The sequence below is a fragment of the Cherax quadricarinatus genome, chromosome 78 (assembly GCF_038502225.1).
Source record: "Cherax quadricarinatus isolate ZL_2023a chromosome 78, ASM3850222v1, whole genome shotgun sequence".
NCBI classification, from domain to species: domain Eukaryota; kingdom Metazoa; phylum Arthropoda; class Malacostraca; order Decapoda; family Parastacidae; genus Cherax; species Cherax quadricarinatus.
Genome location: NC_091369.1, coordinates 13,952,666 through 13,961,709, shown reverse-complemented (window position 1 = coordinate 13,961,709; position 9,044 = coordinate 13,952,666). Strand labels below are relative to the sequence as shown.

At 40.1% G+C, this 9,044-nt stretch overlaps 1 long non-coding RNA gene across 1 annotated transcript; it reads right to left on the bottom strand.

The window, feature by feature from the left end:
- Positions 1-2,284: 2,284 nt before the first annotated feature.
- Positions 2,285-8,598, bottom strand: LOC138855023 (uncharacterized). Its single transcript, XR_011394192.1, has 2 exons — positions 8,226-8,598; positions 2,285-8,116 (listed from the first exon to the last, which is right to left on the bottom strand). It is a non-coding gene; the product is annotated as an uncharacterized lncRNA (long non-coding RNA).
- Between the last annotated feature and the right edge of the window lie 446 nt (positions 8,599-9,044).

Sequence of the window (9,044 nt, the reverse complement as noted above, 5' to 3'; positions counted from 1 at the left end):
AGAAGTGTCACGTCGGCCTTTTCTGGGAAGAAAGAGAGGCAACCAAGACAGTGTCATCCATTAATGATCATGGTCGGGGAGAAGCCGGAATCATGGTCCACGATGTGAGAAGGGTGAACATATCAAGAAAGTCACGCAGGACCCCGTTACCAGAGATGAGCAATGAAATGTTACCTGCAGAAGGTATCGTGGTATGAGAGACTTCCGAAGAATGATCTAATAACGAGGCAGGGTCGTGAGAGGGTGCCGCAAGAGAAACGGGTCCGGGAGGCGGAATTACAAGGCATCGGGCCCAATGGTTAGATTTCCCTTTTTTTCGAGAAAAAAAGGAAAAAAAGGAGGGGGGATGCGTGGAGGGGTAGCTCCCAGGAAGAATGAAAGAAATCGTATATCCCCTCTGCACCCAAGATGGCCCTCAGTGTGGAACCCGTGCCCTACCCTACTCTTCAAGCCAGTAAACTGGTGATCCAGGATAGCAACCCTCACATCCACAAAGCCTCCTTGGTGGACAAGAGAGAAGGTGGTCAGAACCCTGCCGAAAGGCATACTTCCTTCAGCCACCACCTCCCGGGACTGACAGGCAACCTCCAGAGATACACCCATCACCCAAAGGACACCCTTAGCCACTCCCCTGGACTCTGGAGGGTGATCGGGACATCCCTAGATGATCCGATTGGTTCAGAAAAACACGTAAGCAAACACTAGGATATATTAGAAAACGTTTCGGTCCTGGGACCTTGATCAAAGTCCGAAACGTTTTCTAATAAATATGTCCTAGTGTTTGTTTGTTTTTCTAAACCAACTTGTCGGTATTTATTACCAAGGTTTATACCATGATCCAGATTACACAGCAAACTCTACCACCAAGGACCTTAAGGGACTGGGACTGACAACGACACCATTTCCCCAACCTAGGAGCTACAATTTTGGAGGGGAAGACCCCAAAGGCCAAAAGCAGGAAAGGGGAGGAATGGGAAGGCTTGGGTAAGGAAGGTGGGAAGGAGGGGGGGAGGTATTTAGGTCCAGTCAGAGGAAGATCGAAGTAACAATTCCTGAGACCAAAAACCTCTTCACTGTGACAAGGAGCCCCTTCCCCCCATTGAGGATGAGCTCCTGAGGGAATGGGAATAGGAGGTATTCAGTTTCAGTCCAAAAGATACAGAGCACAGGTCCTGGGATCAAGAGCTCCTCACCGGCATCAAGGACCCCCATCCCCTTCCTCTCAGAGAATAGCAATCATAGTCCCAATTTTCAGCGTAGGAAATTAGAAACTTTTATCTTCTCAATCTAGACTGATGACCACGAGTTTAGGCTCCTGCAGATATAAGAAAGGAGGAGCCTTGCAACAGGCCTGCTGGCCCATGCTAGGCCGGTCAAAGTGGATTTGCTTAGCTTCGGCCTACTAGCCGAGGCTAAGCAAGTCCACCTCACACTCACTCCACATCTTCCTAGAAGAGAAGCTATAGTCCTGGAGGGAGATACAAATGTCTTCGACATAGGGGTCCAATGCCCCTACAAGTTCCATGCAAAATCCATGGTATAAATGCCTCCAACTGTGTTAGTTTTACCCCTATGGCTTCACAGGTGATCAAAAATGCAGCCTGCAGGTGTTCCCCTGAGTGCTCAACCAAATCCTCAGACAGGTTGAGAGAGCTAGGGTTTCCATGGAGCGATTCCTCTCTCCCACGTAAGAACATAAGAAAGAAGAAGCACTGCAGCAGGCCTACTGGCCCATGCGAGGCAAATCCAATTCTCCCACCGGTTTAAGCCATACAAAGAGATGCTTCAAGTTCCTTAGAGTGGCTTTCCAACCTTACCCGGAGAGGGCACGTCAGACTTACCCTTGCAAAGGTGAAGCATCCGGTGCCCTGTCCTTGCTGGAGGTGGAGAACCAGTACTTCTGTGAGTGTTAAGAAGCCCTTTGTTCACATGCCACAAGATAACCGAAAATGCAGAAAGTTGCACACCATCAGTTTACGTTTCATGATCCACAGGGATCTGAAGGGATGAGGAACATCAATAGTTGGAAATACAGCTTTCAGGAAAAGACATTAGGTACCAAAACAGAAAAGGCTAAAACAAATTAAGTCGAAATTACTATTTTTTTTTTTTTCATGTTTGTTATATTAAGTAAAATTTTATGATCATGAAAGTACCAGTTTTAATGCAAATAATATACTCATTTTAATCTATAAACTACAATAAGGTATACAGTTTTATTTATTTTTATTTTATTTATTTATTTTTTTTTTTTTTTTGCTGTTAGGAAAATAAAACTCAGCCGTGAATGACTTTCTTTATTGAATCGAATTTTAAATTCAAATTATTGCTGTAAATATCTAATCTGGTGAGCAGTGAGAGTGCTGAAGTGTGAACGTGGAGGTGATGGATCCTCTCCACGGATCATGGAGAGTAATTTTGTACATAAAAATTATATTGAAAATTACTAGACTGTCCCACAATGTAAAGAAGTAACTTCCGAGAACATTTCGGTCCATCCGGGACTAATATGGAATCTGACCGAAACGCCTCTTAAAATTATTACATTTATGAAGAGCGTTAAACCAGTAGGTACATATAGCGCCTTGGGATTAGGAGGTAAATAGGCTCGATTTAAGTTTGGAGATATGCAATTTTTTGCCTCATGATTCCCCCACTGGCACCTGACATAGTCCTCGAGGCGATTCTAAAGGGGATTTATGAACGAAAATGATCGCTCACTGTATGGATTAATTTATTGGAATAACAATTCAGAAAGAAAGATGCAAAGGCATCATGAAAGTTACTAAATTAGCGTCTTATCTTGGGTAATGTCCATAATGATTTTATCTTTTGTTACCCTGCAGCTTCTCACATTATCAACGAACATAGTTCCTTTCACAGTGGTTGTTTTGCATATATATATATATATATATATATATATATATATATATATATATATATATATATATATATATATATATATATATATATATATATATATATATATATATATATATATATATATATATATATATATATATCGTGCCTAATATGTAAGACTTGCGATCTTGACTCAAATAGCAACGCTCATCTTGCCATATAGAACAAGCGAAAATTTGTGTATGCAATAATTTGGCAAATATCATTCTGAACCTAACGAAAAAAAATACATTTCATTGTGTTTGTTTAGTATTAAATTATCTAAAATATATTTAATTGGATTAGGCTAAAATAAATTGCGCTTGTTATAATAAGGTTAGGTAAGTTTTCTAAGTTTCTTTTGGTGCAAAATTATAAATTTTTACTTTAACATTAATGGAAAAAAATATATCTCTAAACCTATAAGAGAAAATTTTAGAAAAGACATAATTTTAAATGAGTTCTTGCTAATTTACCAGTTTTACATATTAGGCACGACATGTATATATATATATATATATATATATATATATATATATATATATATATATATATATATATATATATATATATATATATATATATATATATATATATGCATGCAGGACAAGCCCTGCATAGTTAAGATCGCCCGTCTGCGATTGTTTGCATATATATATATATATATATATATATATATATATATATATATATATATATATATATATATATATATATATATATATATATATATATATATATGTATTATGATTTTACTAAAACTAAATTTACAACAGTTTCGTTAATTATAGACGAGTATTACACCAGTGTAACCTTAATTTGGATACCTGTAAATGTACGTTTTATGGCAAGATTGTACATGCTAGTTGGACAAAATTCAGCCTTTACTTATTGTAGCAGTTTTAAGAACACGGAGAATTCAACAAAAAATCGATACAAAAACTTTGACTTTGTCAAGACATAAAATATAATTTTCACGTGTGCAAACATTAATTACTAAATCTAATATACATTTTTCGTCCCGTATTTTTGTACAGAAATATTCAACGAAAAATTATCAACAAACATAGCTTTACAGGATTTTCTTTTCAGATATATATATCACATCATTTCTTAATGCTAGACAAAAACAATATATCCACATTATAAAAAATATTTTTTTTTACAAGTAAACACAACATTGATCTTTGCAGTAATGCCAGACACGGCACACAATGCCAGCCAATAGAGAGATGCTCTGGTATTTCATTACCAGGCTATTCGGAAGTATAATCAGTATGGGTCATGCAGCGCCTGGAGAATGAGAAGTAATCAAGTTTGATCAGGGAAAGAGAACAACTCCAATTCCCTTGTTCGGGAGGCCTTCACCAGCATCAAGGTATTCACCCCTTGAAGGATAGATATAATTATTTCATAGAGGTGTGACAATATTAATAACATTTGTGACCCGAGGTTTAAATTCAATTAAGAATACTTTAAAGTATGCAAGATTCACGTGAGCAGTGTTAATACAGGAGTGAGTTAAGGTATGTTAATACAAGAGGTAAGGTGTGCACAGGAATGATTGGAGACTTCTACTTAGAAACTGAATGATCGGTGGAAAGGGATGGGTCCGGACGCCAGGGGCAATAAAGTGAGTCCTATGTGTTAGATTATCACGGGAAGCACTAATCCTTTAAGGGTCATACAGCTTCAGGGATATAGGGGGCATAGGTGTCATCAGGGCTGTAAGGTAGAGGGGTACAGACAGCAATGGGGAGAAGATAATGTGTGGTGTAGAAAAGTATAGTTTTAGTCAAGAAATTTGCAATGGTGGGGCTTGTGTTGGTTCAAGAATCGAGGTTCTGATAGGTGAGTGTCAGGTGTAAGGACTGTGTGTAGGTCTACAGTGTTGGGACCCAGTACGCTAGCAAACGTCACTGGTTCCTATTTACAAAAGATTAACAGTATCGTGGCTCTGACAGGTGTGTCAGGTGCAATGACTATGTGTACGTCTAAGGCGTAGGCGCCCAATACGCTAACATACCAAAGATTAACAGTATCGTGGCTCTGACAGGTGTGTCAGGTGTAATGACTGTGGGGTAGGTCTAAGGTGTAGGGACCCAATACGCTAACATACGTCATTGGTTCCTGTTTACCAAAGGTCAACAATGTCGCAAAAGGCAACGACACCCGAAACTTATTTTGCTTGGTACGTAAACCAGACGTATTTTTCTTGGGCAAGGGCACTTGGAAAAAAAAAGCCTTCAGATAGTTTATCACGACAAAATGCTGAAACTATAATTTCTCAGCAGTAGTAGTTTCAAGGTTACGCAGGAGAAGAGATCTCAGAAATTTACTGAGCAGCAATGATCTCAGCAAGTTACTCAGCAGAAGTGATCTCAAAAAGGTACTCAGCAGTAGTGATTTCAGTGCATTTCATGTGATCATTCAGAGAAAAAAAATGGCGAATCCTTCTAAATGCAGACAAGGTTCTTTTGTGTAGCCAGTGAACTGGACCCATGAGTACGCGACACCTATACAACACTTTTCGATCTCAGAGCGAAACGTTGTCTGTTGATAAAAATTTGCACAGCACGTGGTACCTTTCTTTATCACACTTTTCGACAAGTCTTGCCACCCAAAACACCACACTTGTCGACAAGTCTTGCCACACAAAACACCACACTTGTCGACAAGTCTTGCCACCCAAAACACCACACTTGTCGACAAGTCTTGCCACACAAAACACCACACTTGTCGACAAGTCTTGCCACCCAAAACACCACACTTGTCGACAAGTCTTGCCACACAAAACACCACACTTGTCGACAAATCTTGCCGGCCAACATTTAAAATGCTGGAGTGTCACTGTACTGTTTCCTACAAGAAATTACACCGAGGACAGTCAACCAGACAAACTGTTCACCAAATGAACACTCAACCAAATACACATTAATCAAGACATTGAAATATAGACAATGAACTTTATCATATCCGTTGGAGGGGCGCTAAACCCATACAAGGTCATATAGGTGACTGAATGGAAGATAGAGAATGGCAACACGCACTAACCCAGGAAACTGGAGCTACCCATCCCTTTCCTCGGGTCAAGCTTTGATTACCACTCGCCTTCCCAGACGATGCCTCGCCCACATGGGTTTAGCGCTTACCCCATTACGTAAAGAACTTAGACCACCCCCCTCCTCTCTCCATCTCCCGTGTGAAGGGGGTTAAACTGCCCTAAAATGAAATTAAAGACTGTCAGAACTTAGATCAAGTTCGACACGAACGCTTGACTAGTCAAATTTTGGGAGCACCAACAGCTTAGCTGACCACACTCTGGGCTCCCATAACCAGACGGAGGATCGAGCCTACACCACTGCTGAGCTGAATGACTCAAGGCTTGAACGTTTCAGGAAATACAATAATAATAATAATAATAATAATAATAATAATAATAATAATACCTTTTAAGTTTACAATATATTTTACTATAATAATTAAAGATTATAATACTAATAAATTAATAATAATAATCTCCCTTAAGGACTTAAGGGAGTGTCTTTGATGCCGGTGAGAGCTCTTGGTCCGGGGAGCTGGAGCTATATTCTCCTTTTTTTTTATACCTCAAACGTCGCCCCATTCTCCAGGAGCAGTGCAACCCATGAGTGTTTAGCGCCTCCCCATATATGCGATAATTTTATACTAATGGGGAAACGCTAAACTCTCATGGGTCCTACTCGCCTTGGGGAAAGGTAAGGTTTGATTCAAGGAGATCAAAGCTCAAATTCCCCGGATCAAGAGCCCCCCTCACCAGCGTCAAGAAACTAGCTCACACTGAGAGACTCTTGTAAGAGTTTTACAGTCCATCCTGGTCCATTATCACGTGTTATGGTCCATTCTGGTCCATTACTGCGTTACGGTCCGTCCTGAGCCATAAACACGTGTTATGGTCCATTCTGGTTTATTACTGTGATGAGGTTCATCCAGGACCATAATCACGTCTTATGGTCCATTATGAACCATTATCACAAGTCACCGTCCATATTTGAGCATAACACTGATGTCCATCCTGGACCATTATCACAAGTTACGGTCCATCCTGGACCATTATCACAAGTTACGGTCCATCCTGAACCATTATCACAAATCAAAGTCCAACCTAGATCGTAATCACTGCATGATCCACCCTGGACCATTACTGCATGGTCCACCCTGGACCATTACTGCATGGTCCACCCTGGACCACTACTGTATAGTTCACCCTGGGCCATTACTGTATAGTCCACCCTGGACCACTACTGTATGGTCCACCCTGGGCCATTACTGTGTGGTCCACCCTGGACCACTACTGTATGGTCCACTCTGGGTCACTACTGTATGGTCCACCCTGGGCCACTACTGCATGGTCCACCCTGGGCCACTATATGCTCCACCCTTGGCCACTACTGTATGGTCCACCCTGAGTCCCTACTGCATGGTCCACCCTGAGCCACCATATGCTCTACCCTGGGCCACTACTGTATGGTCCACCCTGGGCCACTACTGTATGGTCCACCCTGGGCCACTACTGTATGGTCCACCCTGGGCCACTACTGCATTGTCCGCCCTGGGCCATTACGATATGTTATGGTTAGATGTGGCCCATTATCACATGTTCGTCCACATTATGGTCCATCCTGGACCACTGTCACACATTATGGTCCAAGAAAGACCAAAACGTCTAATTAAAATGAATCCCTTGTATTCGCCTGAAAGCACCAAATCCGTTGGGGTCATGTAACGCTCGAGGCTCGACCCTCCGTCCACTAAAGCACAGACGTATTAGAACCCTCCTAGAGCCCAGGTAAGTTAGACTTATCTGAACCCTTACAGAACCCAGGTCAATCAGACGTACCTGAACCTTCCTAGAACCCAGGGAAATTAGACGTGTCTGAACCTCTTATAGAACCCAGGTAAATCAGACGTATCTGAACCTCTTATAGAACCCAAGTAAATCAGACGTATCTGAACCTTCCTAGAACCCAGGGAAATTAGACGTATCTGAACCTCTTATAGAACCCAGGTAAATCAGACGTATCTGAACCTTCCTAGAACCCAGGGAAATCAGACGTATCTGAACCTCTTATAGAACCCAGGTAAATCAGACGTATCTGAACCTCTTATAGAACCCAGGTAAATCAGACGTATCTGAACCTCTTATAGAACCCAGGGAAATCAGACGTATCTGAACCTTCCTAGAACCCAGGGAAACCAGACGTATCTGAACATCTTATAGAACTCAGGGAAATCAGACGTATCTGAACCTTCCTAGAACCCAGGGAAACCAGACGTATCTGAACCTCTTATAGAACCCAGGTAAATCAGACGTATCTGAACCTCTTATAGAACCCAGGGAAACCAGACGTATCTGAAACTCTTATAGAACCCAGGTAAATCAGACGTATCTGAACCTCTTATAGAACCCAGGGAAATTAGACGTATCTGAACCCTCACAGAACCCGGGTAAATTAGATTCGATTCAAAGATAAAGTAGCTCATCTTTCTCGGATCGAGAGCCCATCGCCGGCACCAACTCTGACGGGATAATTTAGAAATAAATAAATCGGAATATGCAAAAAAAAAAAAATATATGGAATGTACAAAATATTGAAATTTAAAAAAAAAACAAAAGCATCATGAAAGCTACTAAAAAATAAATATATACATATATATATATATATATATATATATATATATATATATATATATATATATATATATATATATATATATATATATATATATATATAATTATATAAAACACATATATATATAATTATATAATATATATTGAACTTTGTATAGAAAGGGGTTTAGTTATAGGTAATACATATTTTAAGAAAAAGAGGATAAATAAGTATACACGATATGATGTAGGGCGAAATGACAGTAGTTTGTTGGATTATGTATTGGTAGATAAAAGACTGTTGAGTAGACTTCAGGATGTACATGTTTATAGAGGGGCCACAGATATATCAGATCACTTTCTAGTTGTAGCTACACTGAGAGCAAAAGGTAGATGGGATACAAGGAGAATAGAAGCATCAGGGAAGAGAGAGGTGAAGGTTTATAAACTAAAAGAGGAGGCAGTTAGGGTAAGATATAAACAGCTATTGGAG